The sequence below is a fragment of the Felis catus genome, chromosome B1 (assembly GCF_018350175.1).
Source record: "Felis catus isolate Fca126 chromosome B1, F.catus_Fca126_mat1.0, whole genome shotgun sequence".
In the NCBI taxonomy this organism is placed as follows: domain Eukaryota; kingdom Metazoa; phylum Chordata; class Mammalia; order Carnivora; family Felidae; genus Felis; species Felis catus.
The window spans coordinates 30,478,173-30,493,133 of record NC_058371.1 but is presented as its reverse complement, the minus strand read 5'-3'; the positions used below and the strand labels follow the sequence as shown (position 1 = coordinate 30,493,133).

At 41.6% G+C, this 14,961-nt stretch overlaps 1 long non-coding RNA gene across 1 annotated transcript; it reads right to left on the bottom strand.

Moving 5' to 3' along the window:
- Positions 1 to 1,078: 1,078 nt before the first annotated feature.
- LOC123385197 lies at positions 1,079 to 2,819 on the bottom strand. Its single transcript, XR_006597391.1, has 3 exons — positions 2,575 to 2,819; positions 1,622 to 1,735; positions 1,079 to 1,167 (listed from the first exon to the last, which is right to left on the bottom strand). It is a non-coding gene; the product is annotated as an uncharacterized LOC123385197 (long non-coding RNA).
- Between the last annotated feature and the right edge of the window lie 12,142 nt (positions 2,820 to 14,961).

The window sequence follows — 14,961 nt, the reverse complement described above, 5'->3', positions numbered from 1 at the left end:
AGGCTCTCCTGTCTCTCACTCTTTTCCTCTCTTCATGCCTTTTCTCTTCCTACGGTCGGTCGCTGTTTGCCTTCTGCTGACCTCTCTGTTTGCTCAGATCCTGACGTGTATTAGAAAGGTTCGGGAGGGGCGCCTGGGTGGTTCAGTTGGTTAAGCGTCCGACTTCGGCTCAGGTCACGATCTTGCAGTATGTGAGTTCGAGCCTCGCGTCGGGCTCTGTGCTGACTGCTCAGAGCCTGGAGCCTGTTTCAGATTCTGTGTCTCCCTCTCTCTCTGACCCTCCCCCGTTCATGCTCTGTCTCTCTCTGTCTGAAAAATAAATAAACGTTAAAAAAAAAAATTTTAAGAAAGGTTCGGGAGCTGACGAGGCAAAACACTTCATGTCCCAGGAGAGAAGGAAGGCCCATGAGAGGATTCTCCTGTGGGCAAGAAAGATACCGTGAAGACTCCTCTCACCTTGTCACGCCAGCTTTCCAGATTGCCCTTAATGCACTCCCATGAGCCACCGGGGCACGATGCAATGGACACACTCAAAGGCCTAGGAGTCACTGTGGGTTACAGAGTCATTCACGGCTAAATGAGTCCTGAGAAGTCCTCCTCTGAAGCAATCCTTGTGACAATACTATTGAATTCCTCTGCTAACACGAAGACATCTGGGTCAGATTTACTTTTCTCCTGCCTTTCTTTAAAGGTAAATAAGGTGAACAACTACAGTATGAAGTGACCAAAGGGGCTGTCTGTAGGGCTCTCTTGTAGGACCCACAAATTTTCTTTTCATTTGAATTTGCTGCTAAGATATTTTGATAGATACAAAAAAGGGGGGGGGGAGAAAAGGAAACACACACAACTAAACCTGTAAGTAAACTTGTTAAAGGCTTTCTGGAGCAGAGCCTCAAGAGGCATGGAGTCATAAGGGACAGGAGCTCTCAGGGAGAGGGACACATCATGGTTGGGAAAAGGCAGCAGAAAAGGGATGGTGAGGTCTTCAAGTTCAATTTTCATATGCCAAAGCTTTGCCTGGGAGTGCATATTCTTTCCTTTCCCCTACCTCCACTTGGTATCACAGGGAAAATGCTAGGTAAGTCACATATGTATTATGAACATATTTTGTAAGCAAAAGGTGGAAGCCATGGTCTTATGGTCCATTTTTCTTTTTTCTTTCTTCAGCTTTATTGAGATATAATTGACATAAAACATTGTGTAAGTGTCAAGTGTACAACATGATTTTCTATGTATAAAAATATATATAAAATATGTATCTAGATATCTCTATCTATCTATCTACATATATCTCAAAATGATTACACCACTGCAAGGTTAGTTCACACCTCCATCACCACACAGCATCTTTTGTGCATGATAAGAACACTTAAGATCCACTCTCTTAGCAGCTTTCAAGTATACAATACCGCATTAACTATAATCACCGTGCTGTATATTAAATCCCCAGAATGCATTCATCTTATAATTAGAACAGGTTTTCTTTTAAAAAAATAAAATAAATGTCTCTCATTATATAAATTTTGAGAAGTATAAAAATAGACTAAATTAATTGTAAATATTATTTTTACTATGGGCCTTATGTAAAAGGATAGGCATTACTTTTTTACTTAACACATACATTTCCTTTTGGATCCATGGTGGGGCTGGAGATGGAAATGGACCGCATCCTTGTCCTCACCTCTGCAAGCATCTATTTTCACCCTGTAATTTGTGTAGGGGATTGAGGATTTCCCTGGGGAAACATGGAAGAGCATAGTGATCCCATTAAAAAATTAAAGGGTCAGGGTGCCTGGGTGGTTCAGTCAGTTGAGCATCTAACTCTTGATTTCTGCTCAGGTCATGATCTCACGGTTCATGGGTTAGAGTCCCATGTGGAGCTCCGCACTCACAGTGCTGAGTCTGCTTGGGATTCTCTCTCTCCCTCTCTCTCCCCCCCCTTCCCTACTCATCTCTCTCTCTCAAAATAAATACACTTAAAAAGAAATTCGGGGCGCCTGGGTGGCGCAGTCGGTTAAGCATCCGACTTCAGCCAGGTCACGATCTCGCGGTCCGTGAGTTCGAGCCCCGCGTCAGGCTCTGGGCTGATGGCTCGGAGCCTGGAGCCTGTTTCCAATTCTGTGTCTCCCTCTCTCTCTGCCCCTCCCCCATTCATTCTCTGTCTCTCTCTGTCCCAAAAATAAATTAAAAAAAAAAAAAAGAAATTAAAGGTCTATTAGTTGCAACCATTTCCCATCAGCCCTCTGCTGAGTGCCACTTTGTCACTGCTGCTATAGAGCAGGTGCAGACATATTCCCATGAGTTTTATGCTGATATTATCACATCGTACAGGTACTGATTCTGAATGCTTCACTGGACTTCAAAATCTTCTCCCTGGTTCTATCGCTTCTTTGCCATGCATTGTAACGAACGCTTTGGTGACATATCCATACCCGTATTTAGGTTTTAGTCTATCAGATGGATCCTGAAGCACTGTATTGTACTCCCGTATTTTAAAAGGATATTAATAAGGAAGTTTATTTTTCTCTACTTTGTACATTTAGACTCCCCAGTCTAGGTGGCACTTAGACATACATTCAAGTTATCCAGCTGGGAGATGGATCTAGATGACAGATACCACACTGTACTCAGACTTCCTTGCTCCTCCGTTGGGTAAGTCAGTCTCCAGGGGTCAGACTTGTTGCCAGGCAACTTCTGCCTTCAGAATGAGAACTCTCCCAAGAGGACCCTCAATCCATAAGCAAACAGGCTTCTGGCAGCTGCTCCCACCAATTCAATAGACAGGCCCAGGCATGTTGGGCTGTTCGAGCTAAATTGAGATCTCCATTACATTAATTGAAAAGATCACAGATTCCTCTTTCTACTCTTTCTTCTTCTGAATTTTTTTCCTTTATGAAATATTAGATACATAAGAAACGACCATCGCTATAATATTATTGATCTGTCTTCATTTATAAAACCATCCACACTTTCACCCTCCCCCAATCAAAATACTCCTTTGCTATTCATCTTGGGTAAGACTGGTAGGGAGAAGAATCTTGAGTGAACTAAATTACTTGCTTCTGTAGAGCTTTATGATTGTCCCTGTTGACAGTTGTGCCTCAAGCAGTAGCTCTGAACAGTATTCATTAAGGACTTTCTATGTTTCAGGTGCTGTGCTAAACGCTAGGGCTGAAAGTGAGTCTAGCACAATCCCTAACACCTAGGAGCTCACAACTAATTGGTTTGTCAGCCACAAACCTTATGTCCAAAATGATGTGGTACATGCTGCTGTTGATAACCTGAAAACCAGTGATTCAGTCTTTCTAGAAGTTGCACCGATTTATAGAGACTCAAAAATCAAGCTCTCCCTCTTATCTTCAACCTTGAGGCTTGGAATTCTCCTTCATGGTGGCCAGGCTTACCCTATTGTCTGTAGTACTGACAATATTTTCATAACCATACAAACTGCTTTCCGTTGCTCTGCTCACATTGAGACCAGATCCCTTAATTTTCAAAATAAACATGAATACCTGGGTGACCAGAATCATCCAACAGCACTAATTTTGCAAGCCCCAATTTCCCACAGATGAAACTCACATTTGAGGCATTCCAACCCACTGGTTGCCCAGCCTAGTTCTCCCTGACATAGAAGGTTTACTACTATTTGTGAAGACTGCGTTAAGTTAGATAATTAAAATAGTTTATTTCCTGGAAGACCAATGGGGCAGATCCCAACCCAGTTCCTTAAATATCAGGTTAAAAATGATCTGTCGCATTTTTTAGCAATTCCAGAGGTGAGACAGACATGTTTATTCCTCTATGAACTGTCCGAATGCCAAAGGGGTGCTGCTTTTCCATGGAGGATGGTAAGAGGAAGAAGAACAACAGGAGAGGTTTCCAAAACATCCTAGACATCTTCAAACAAGTGACGCGGTGTTGGGCACAGCATAGGATGGTAGAAAACAGCGGAAGAATGTTACCAATAGGTGGCGGGGGGGATGAACCGTAAGTGAGTGAGTGAATGGATACAGATATAGGGGATGGCGTGAGTCCCACGTCTGGCTTAGTGAAATGTTGCTTTTATAATAAATAGCTTGAAAATGGAGACAGGCTGGCTTCAGTTGGAATCTCCTCTCACATGATAAGCCCAGAAAATAATCTATTGCTGCGGAGAGACACCCTCTTCCTTTAAAGGGGTGATCTTTTAAGTGGTTTTCCAGTATAATCCTATGAGGTAGGCATCTCTATAGGGGGAGCAGATAGAGAGAATTGGGTAAGAACTGGAGCTTCGGCATCAGGCAAATCTTGGTTGATTTCCAGCTCCAATATATTCTCTGGCTATCTGACATTAGGCAAGATTCTTCACAGAGCGGCACCTTGTTTTCCCCTCTGCAGCATGAGAATGACAACACCTGCCTCATAGCATTGCTGGGAGGATGAAACGGGGATAGCCATGCAGACGGCAGCACAGCACAGCACATGGAGCCCCCAGCTCCAGTCACGGTCTGACCACGCCGAGGAAAGGTGCTGGCCGTATCTCAGCCTTTGCCTCTTGGACTTCTGTGAGTGAAGAGTGTTTCACCAAACTTCTTAGAACAGATGTTAGCAACTGTTCCAAAGCCCAAGCTCAATGACATCCTTGGATTCTTTCCCACTTCACGTCCCACATTCATTTAGCCATTAAGTCCATTTTCCTCCACCTCGGAAATTCCCTCTGAATCCATCTCCTAGCCGCCATCTTCCCAGTCACTAATCCAGATTGGGTCCTGATCGTCTTCACTCAACTACCACATTACCGTCCCCTCCTAAATTCTCTTTCTCTACTCTCTTGCCCTGGTCTCCAGGATTAAGTTATAAACCCCATTTCTGAACTTGTCAACCTCCTTCTTAATTGCCTCCAGTGCTTATGCAGTTGTTTGATCCCAAAATGTAGTGTCCATTAGCCACACCAGCCTTACATTGGAATCCACTTCCATTCACCTCCACCTAACATTTGCATCCTCCATACTGACTTGAAAAGACCCTGCATTTGTTTGTTTGTTTTTGTTTTTTTTTTGTTTTTTACTTCTCTGGGCCTTTTCTCATGAGAATTAAATTGTAATAATCTTTAGCTAATTCTCTGCAGGGTGAGCTATACCTCTTCTAAAACCCAGATAAATCATAACCCCCAGAGAGTAGTTCTCTTTTCTGTGGTCTCATAGTACTTGGTGATATCATTATTACAGCACCTTTAAATTCCCATGAAAACTATTACTGAGCAGTTTCTCTGTGCTAGATAATAATTTGGAGATACAGATAGATGATAGATAGATAGATAGATAGATAGATGATAGATATATATAGATGATAGATATATATAGATGATATAGATATAGATATAATCTCCCTAATGATATTCTAATATCCTTTTAAGATTATTCAACTTTCCTTGGTAAATAAGCTAAGCTCTAAGAGGTTATACCAAAATTCACACAGCCCCTAAGGGGCAGAGTTGGCAACAAACATATAATGCAAGATCCCAAGTCCTACGTTCCTGTCACTAAAACACAACCTCCTCATCCCATCACATTGCAGCTGCCTACGCGTCAGTCTCCAGAACTACGATGTGCTTTCTTAGATTAGATGTGTTCAAATGACATGTGGAATTGCTAAGATTAGATGTCTTCAAATGAGATGTATTTTATATTTTGCATCACCAGCTCTTAGCCTGGCATCATTCATATTGCATATACTCATTTGTTGAATGAAAGACTGAGCTCTGTGTACATGGATGAGATTTGAATCCATCTTCCTTGAGGATGGGCTCTGAAAGGGTTGCAGGACCGTATTGGAGACGGATTCTCAAACATCTAATGGGTAGGCAGTGTGGCCATGGCTGGGATGAGGAACAGAGAGTGACTCCCTTTCCAACCCTGTAAGGGAGAAGTGGGTACACCAATTGACCACATCAGTAAGCCTTGTATTCTGGGCCACCTCTGGCACTGTGTCTTAGGCTGCAGCCCTGTTCATAGTTGGATGACTAGTTGCAGGTAGTCTCCGGGGAAGTCATTTGTCACTTGTCTAAAGCTTTCCACGTCTCCACCTTAACAGGAAGATCCCTATCATATGTCTCCTACCCAAGTTATCTCTCCATCTTCACCTTCTGAAGTGAAATGGAACCAGAGAAAAGCTATGCCCCCAGAGGGATGCCTTTCTATCCAGCCTGAATGAACATAGCTGCCAAGACATCCCGCGACTTCAGGGCCTCGGTTTGTTTCATGTTCGAAAAACAAACTCGGTGAAACTCAGTGTCCCCAACAAAGGTAATCAATATCAGAAATTGTGCACATCTGAAATCTCGCAAAAGCCTGAGGTAATTTGGCATCTGTAGGGATAAGAAAGAGCCTCTTGGTCTCCTCACTTCTCTGCTTAGCCCTCATGACTTAGAGAAACTTTCTGCTAACTGAGGTCCTGGCTGCTCTGTGGGGGACATAGTTGATCCAAGTCCCAGATGACTGGATTTAGCTGCCTTCATCAGTGTCTTCAAGGTCTAATGGCCACAGAATAATTTCAAGGTCAGACAGTGGTTTTGCTGATGACTTCACTGCAAGCATATTTTAAAATGAACTTGGAGACGCAGAATTACCAGGTGTGTATTCCCAGGGAAGCTTTCTCAGTCACCTTGCCTGATCCTGTTGAAAGAGAGAAAGTTTCACTGCATTTTGCATCAGCTGATGAATCATCCAGCATATTTCATATTTGCTGTGCTCTTGAGGTTGCCCGTGGGCAAATTGGAGCCCATTCTGCAGCACGGTCTTGCTGCTGAGCTATTATAGGATGTCTAATTAAATTAAGCCATAAGGCAGGAGAAAACTCTGCCATAACCTTCATAATCTGTGAAACCTTTAATCTTTTGCCAAGCATCAGTTTCCTAAAAATGAGAACTGCAGCACATCACCAAGAGACGAAATCCTAAAATGGAAACTGCAGTTTTTTACAATATGTGCAGGGATGCTGAGCCACAAAACCAGAGAGAGAGAGAGAGAGAGAGAGAGAGGCGCCAAAGCACTAGGCATGTGAAGGAGTACACCATACACAATGACCTTGAAATCTCAATTATTTCTTGCTAATTGGATGGAGCGAACTATCATTTCCATTTCTGAATTTGTAAAGTTGTTTTCTTCCCAGGGAAAAGGAGATATCTGCTCTTCAGGCCGAACTCAGTTCTGAGCAAGTCTGTCTTCCTGTGGTTTGTTGTACCTGGGTGAGCAAAAGGGGACTCCATCCTGGGGGCAGGGCCTGGAATCCAGCTTTCTGATGACACACATCCTCAGCTAGCTTCCCCCGGGGGCAATTGTCCACAGGCAGGGCAGGACAACCAGAGCTGGCTAGTTTGCTAAGCTTGGGATCACTGTCCGCTTCTCACTGTCAGACAAACTTGCTTTCCTGCACAAGAAGTCTGCAACCAAAGATATGATATTTACTGAGCACCTACTTCATGGTGAAGCAGCTTGTTTAAGCTTGTGCGTAATAATTATTTCATGTAATCCACATAATCAATCTGAAGCTCAGGGACGTTAACTCGCTCAGATTGCCCGAGTAAGAGAGGAAGAACTCAGACCCTGATCTCATCGGTTCTGAGTTCATGTTCTTTACACTGTGTTATTCTTGTACCATAATGTAGGCAGATTCTAGAAAATGCTACCTAGTGTTTCTCAGTTTCTAAAGCGGAATATGCATAAATGAATATGGGGGAGAGAGAGCAGAAGCTTTCTAAACTTCAAATTTTCTCCAAAGGCTTCAAAGTCGGAGTAGTAGCATGGCCTAATGACAGCTTGGAGATTGATCGGTTCTTCTTTTCAGGCTTTCATCTTACTGGCTGGGTGGTTGCGGACAAGCTCCCTCAGTACTCAAGTTGTGAATTCCAAGGGAGGAGTTACAGTCATCGAAGAGGCTTACTGGCAATCTCTTGGACCTTGATCTTATATGGAAAAAACCACCACCACCAACGAAAACACTAACCTTGTCTTGGAGCAAGGATATTTTGGCCTCACAGATTCGATCAGGTACAAGCTCCTGAGTTATTCATATTTAAATATTTGCTTGTCAAGCTGATACATTGTAGGTGGACAATTACAGTATCGGGGGCGATGTGGTAGGTGCTAGCCTGTGGGCGGCACACAGGGCTGGTGCCCTCGGGATCACTGAACGGGCAGCAGAGGAGGCTAGTTCTGGGTCCGACAAGCGTGGGGTTTGGCAGGGGCGGCGGTTACGATCAGCCCAACGGCAGTGTCACCCCATTGCGCTGAAATTTCCAGAACTCTTGGTGGGCATTTCCAATTCAATTGTTTTTCCTCCGAAGTTTAACATCGCATACAATTCCACGGACCAGCAGGTAGACATTATTGGGCTAGTATACCAGCCGTGAGGTTCAAATAACTACACGATTATATTCTCTTAATCTCTGAACAACTAAATGTGGAGTCGGCTTTACACTCACCAGGCTAAACAGCACACAAAAAAGCTTTAGTTTTAAATAGACAATTTGAGGAGCTGGGTGACTCAGTCGGTTAAGCTCTCCCCCCACTCACACACACTCTCTCTGTGTGCCTCAAAACAAATACGTAGACTTTAAATAGACAATTTGAGAGATCTTTTCTTTGAGGGGGGAGGGGCAGAGAGAGAGAGAGAGAGAGAGAGGCAAAAAGAATCTTAAGCATGCTCCACATTCAGTGTGGAGTCTGACACAGGGCTCGATCTTACAACCCTGATATCATGATCTGAGCCAAAATCAAGGGTTGGTCACTTAACCAAGTGAGCCACCCAGGCACCCCAACAGATCTTTCTTTTAATCAGTAAAGAAAACTGTACTTCTAGACGAGATAAACTCTTGGGGAAGGAAGTCTTGAGTGGTAAAAGGTATGTCCTTCCTCTCCCTCACAATTGTTATACTATACATAACTATGACATATAAATATCTAGGAAATATCACTGAATGCTCAGTCTTACAAATCATCGTTCTATCCAGAATGGAAAATTATGCATTCCATTGACTTCTATAGCATGCTGATTTTATGTTTTACTCCACTTGTGCATTAAAACAAAAAACAAAAAACAAAAAAACCCCCCAAAAAACCTTTGGAAAGCTTGCTAGGTGCAAGGCTCCCTTTGTACCTTTTCAAAGGATTGGAGACTTATGTTGGTTTTACACGCAATGGTCAGTATGGAAGTCTTCTTTCTAAGAATGATCTCGTTGAACAATATTCAATTAAAAGGCTTTATTTTCAGGACCTTGCTAAGCAGCGGGAGTGATGAAGGGAGAAGAGACATGAAAAGTTCATTTTAAGCCAGAGGTCTTGAGGGGACAAGGAGCTAAAACCAAACGCAAAGGTAGTCAAATCTCGTCTGAGCCATGGATCTCTGTCCCTTAGACTCTGACCTCTGGTTGTTTTTTGCTTTGGTTTTGGTTTTTTTAAATCATAATTCAGCAAATTTGGTTCCACCCCCCCCCCCGTATGTTTATGATTTTGTCCTAGCTACTTACAGATCACTCTTTGCTTTTTCTTTTTTCTTAACTGTTTTTTTTTGTTATTTACGGAAGCAACCCAGATGTCTCTCCATAGAAAAATGGATAAAGAAGATGCGAGGTCTATTTATCTATCTATATATAGATTTAAACATAAATATATTCTATATAATGGGATATATTTGGATATTGTATATGTAGATGTGATATATATATGTGTATATATATGTATATATGTATAATGTATAAAATGGAATATTAAAAGAATGAAAACTTGCCATTTGCAACAACACAGATGCTAACTGAAATAAGTCAGTCGGGTTACTCTTTTCTTGATCTTGACTTTTCAAAATGCCTACGATCACCTAGATTCCTCACCTGCTTTGCCAACCCATGTAAATATCCTGTCTCCAGTTGCCAGTGATTTATTCTCTAGGCATCGATCATGTTCCAAGCACCGTGCAAGGACCTGGATAACCACATAGAGGACAGCATCTCTGCCCTCAGAGAGGAATTTCAGTTCAGTAGAAGTTGTGAGCTGGATGGAAAATGCTACATAAACGGTTGCATGGCATAGATACCATGAGAAAGCAAAGGAGAGAAGCACTTCTCATCTGCCAAAGGCAGATACTTGTCACGGAAGGATTCCTAAGCAAAGACACTCTCCCCATCCAGAGAAAGCATAAAAGAAGTTTGTTAGAAGGATAAATGGAGACGTCGTTCCTGCAAAAGGAAACAGGCTGCACAAGGGCAGGGGGATATAACAAGCCCAGTGCTGTGTGGCTATGTAAGATCTGTGGGTGACTGAATGGCGCATCCAAAATGATACCAGGATCTAGAGTTAAATAACATTGAACGAAACAGTAGAAGTAGCTTCCTGTCAACTCCCTCTCAATCCTGGTTAAGTCAAGGAGTGAATCCTTCTATGTTTCTGAATACATTTCCAATTTCTCGAACACTTGCTGATCTCCACTTTTGTCAGAGAACAGGATTCAGCTCAGATACTTTAGCAGGCAACACTGTCGTGTTAGGATGTAGTTACATTGTTTCCTTTTTTGTGATATTTACTTAGAAGGTTCATTTTCATTATGACAACTGGTTGCAGGCTTCCACTCACAGCATTGATACAAGTTTCATTTGAAAGGACTTTATTTCAGTTAAAAATGCAATCAATTGAAAAAAAACAATATGCAAAAAATAACAGGTGGTACGTGAATATGGTAAGAGTCGTGAAGTTGGAACGCCGATGGGGAGACTTTGACAAACACTGGTATGGCATACTTGGAAAATAGAAAATCGTAAGACGGAGTGGAGGGTGAAGTGGGAGACGCTTCAAGAGTTTGGCTGCTGAGGAGCTTAGCTTCATGAGGAGTCACAGAAGGGTTAAAACAAGGAGCATGCACAGCAAGGTTTTTGAGTTAGAGAAACTTTCAGCAAAATGCGAAGGATGTCCCAGAGGAGCTGAAGGAAGCAGATCAGTAAGGAGGCTAATGGAGTCTAGTGGGAGAGGAAGAGGGCACCAATGGTAGAAGCGATGGGGCTGGGAAAGAGGGGACGGATTTGTTTGGCAGATCAGTGGTACGAACACCACTGTCAGTTAGATATGGAGAAGGAAATGTAGACTATTGCTCAGGTTCTGGCTTGCTTAGTGGGTGCCATGTGACTCTTCTAATCAGGTGAGGGGATGTTTCCCCTTAGTTCTCCCTTTGCTTCATAATCGATATGAGTTTGACCCCGAGAGGAACCCTAAATCCCATTAACTCTGCATCAACAGCTTAATAGGAAGGGCCCACGGTCCTTCCCCTCACACTCATGGCTAGAGATCTAACTCCTCAGGTAAATAGAGCAGAACTTGGAATGTGTGGGGAATTAGCATCTTTTCATGTTGTGAAAGAGCTTTTGGTTAAGCAAATACTGGAAAAGATAATGCTCTCCGACTCCACCCTAAAATTTTCTAAAAGGGTCTACTACAAATCAAGAAAGAATTCTTAGTTTTTTTTTAAAAAAAAAAAACACTCTAAATTCTAAACCCCATAATTTCTGACTAATTTCTGTATCAAATGTGAAGTTCTATTGTCCTATGATTTCAAATCTTTCAAAATCACAGGTATCAGCACAGGGAAGAGAAGGGCTCTAAACTAAGAAGTTGCTAAGGGAGGTCTCTATTTTGCAAAAATAAGGCTATTCTGAAGGAAGGATGGGATCTTCACAGAGACATTTTTGCATGAGGGCAGAATGATCTCATAATTGGAAGGAAGCTGAGTACCAGGTATCAAGGAGCTCGGAATGAAGGGGTCTTACACACAGCATTTTCTGTCCCCCCTTTTCATGCTGGAGAGGGTCTAAAATGTAAGGGGAAATTGTTTTGCTATCTTATTACCTGCTAAAGGACACACCAATGAAGACCCTTCATCTAAAGAAGAAGGAACGTGTACTTTAGCCTCACTGTGAGAAATCAGAAGGGTTCTAGAAAACCTGCCCAGCCCGAGGCCCTCAACCCTCTTCAAGAGAAAGGTTCAAGGGCAGCAAGAAGGAACCACTGGGTGAAAGTCACAGAATGGAAGACAGGTGTTTGCTTAACTATGATGATAAATAATAATATGATACAATGTTTACATCTAGCTTATTTAAAAAAACAAGAAAGGTTCCTTATTTATTATTTTTATAGGGAGCTAGAGTTAGGATTATTTCCAATAAAATAACACTTTTGTTTATGAGGGTAATGTGTGGGCAATTATATTAGACTCTCTTGCCATTGACAGTAGAACTATATTAACTACACCACAAGCCCGAAGATGAATATCATGAGACTAAGTCACCCACATCCTAAGTGTAGGATGAAATTTTAAAGTATTGAATCCAAAAAACTGAAATCTAAAAATTATTCATAAAATAATCCTATTTTATGCATAAAGAGTGAGTAGAACTGGAAAAATTACTTATTGGATAGATAATGGGAGGGAGTGAGAAACATCCATAAGCAATGTGGTTTCTAACATTTAAGAGTCAATCTGAGACCTGATTCCTCTACCTTTGTCACACTGCAGAACTTTACCTAGATTTTATATATATATAAAATATATATGTATATATATATATATAATATGTATATATATATGTATATATATATATATATAATATGTATATATATATATATATAATATGTATATATATACACACACATATATTTTAATGAAACGTGTCCGGACATCCTGGATACCAACAAAAGAAAATGGGTGTGTACAGATATCTCATCAATTTAGGAGCATGTTTTGTTTGTTGTGGTAAATGTTTGCAAGGAAGTTTGAAAATGGTATTGTGAAAACTACAAAGAGTTATGTCTCAGTAAATTTCTGTGAAGTTGTAATGAAACACTAATGTAATAATCCCTTAAAAATTACAGGCTTTATGTGAAACAGTGTGGCTACATAAGAAGCAAACATAAAATATAGAACTTATTCGGTGATTATGCTGCTTAAAGTACAGTTGTTATTAAAAAAGAATTTTCTCGGGGCACCTGAGTGGCTCAGTCAGTTAAGCGTCCGACTTCGGCTTAGATCGTGATCTCACGGTTTGGGAGTTTGAGCCCCACATCAGGCTCTGTGCTGACAGCTCAGAGCCTGGACCCTGCTTCGGATTCTGGGTCTCATTCTCTCTCTGCCCCTCCCTGACTTGTGCTCTGTCTCTCTCTGTCTCTCAAAAATAAAAATGTAAAAAAAAAAAATTAAAAAGGAATTTTCTCATTGGCATGAGATTGGAGAAATGATGAAATGTGATGAGTTTGTGCAATGTGGAGTGTGTCATTTGGAACTGAGGAACGGGGGCTCCAAGAGGAAGGACCAAAAAGAAGGTAGTGCTTGGATATTCGCTATGTACTAGATGTTTATGGCTTCCTTACATATGTTCAAGTGTAATGCTCATTACCACCAGAGCCTTCTAAAGTCACTTGGATTCCCATATTAGTGATCAGGAAATAAGCTTGGAGGAGGAAATTGACCAAATTGGCCAAGCTACTAAGTGGTGGGGACAGTGTTCTGACTGCAAAGCCCCCTCCTCTTTTCACTGCAGGATACTATCTGCACCTTGAAATTGTGACTTCATTCCCATGGTTACAGTTCATTTAGAAAGGTATGTTGAGAAAAAAGTGCATAGAGTCACTAAGTCAAGCAAGTTGGGTTCTACAGTAACTCTAAACCAAAGCCAGAGGAGCTTATATTCTTTCAAATAGAAAGAATTGGTTTTGGATAGAACTTGCACTGATGTAATGACAGGCTGAAAATGGCAAGGTTATTTGAGTCTGGAACAGGGAGGGGAGGAGTGAAATGGGTAGAAATAGGAGTTGTAGTATTATCTCCGCAACTCACTAGATGTGTAACATTTTTAACTTTCCTGAACCTAAAATTTGTTCGTCATTTATCACATCAACATCTCATGAGCTTAGGAGGATTAAAAATGATAAGGGATGTTTTAAGCCATAAAATGTTATTTCTGTTTAATAGTTTTTGCATATGAGCAAACCTGTACATAAGCTATTAAAGATTTTTGTGTCTATGAAGTTAAGCTCTGGCCTCTTTGGAAAGTCAGGGGGTGAGAAGAGAGTCACTTCCTCCATCAAATTCTGTCCCTGTAAGTACATTTGAAGTGGGGCAGGGGATGGATAGAACTGCTACCCCATTCTCTGTCTCCTCTTATGAATTACTGGTCTCCCTCTCCTCGTCTGCTTTTAAATAGATCAGGTAGATTATGATGAGTTTCCTCCAGGTAACAAAATCCACCCTGCTGAGTGATTTCTTGAAGCTTATTGAACATCCAACACAATGGCCCACCAGAGTGGTCCAACAATGACAGTCTCAGGATGTCAACAGGAACCAACAGGAACTTGCAGGACTGGGCCTGACTTCTCTATCCAACAACAGTCCCAAAGGTGAGTAATATTGCAACAGGATAGTCCTGTCTTACATAAATTGAAAGCATTTCTATTGCCTACCAGGCCAATCTTTTGAAGTAATAGTTTCCATAAATGTATTTTATTCTGTTTCAGAAAGGGCAAGCCCAAGATAGAGAAGAAAGCAATTCATATGAGGTCATCAAAATTGTCCACTCCTTCCAGCATCCCAAATCTCTAGATTTCAGAACTGCCTCACTGAACCCCAAATCCCTAACATCAGGTGCTTTTTTCATTCATCGTCAGGGCAGAGAGCAGGGAAATCTAATGATGTCTTCCCCAGACAGTAGTTGGAAAGACATTGTTGACCTGGGTTTGACATTCCAGAGTCTACACTGTTGAAGTGAATGGAGAATTGTAATAACCGTCTAGATAGTCAGATACTCTACATTCTCTCTGGACCATGCTCTACCATATAGGCTTCTGCTCCCATAATCCGTGTATGTCAGGTATATGATTGTAACCTAAATTACTAAGACAACTGCTTGTAGTTTTCAGTTTGTCGGGTGGACAAAGCCTCAGCTGAAAC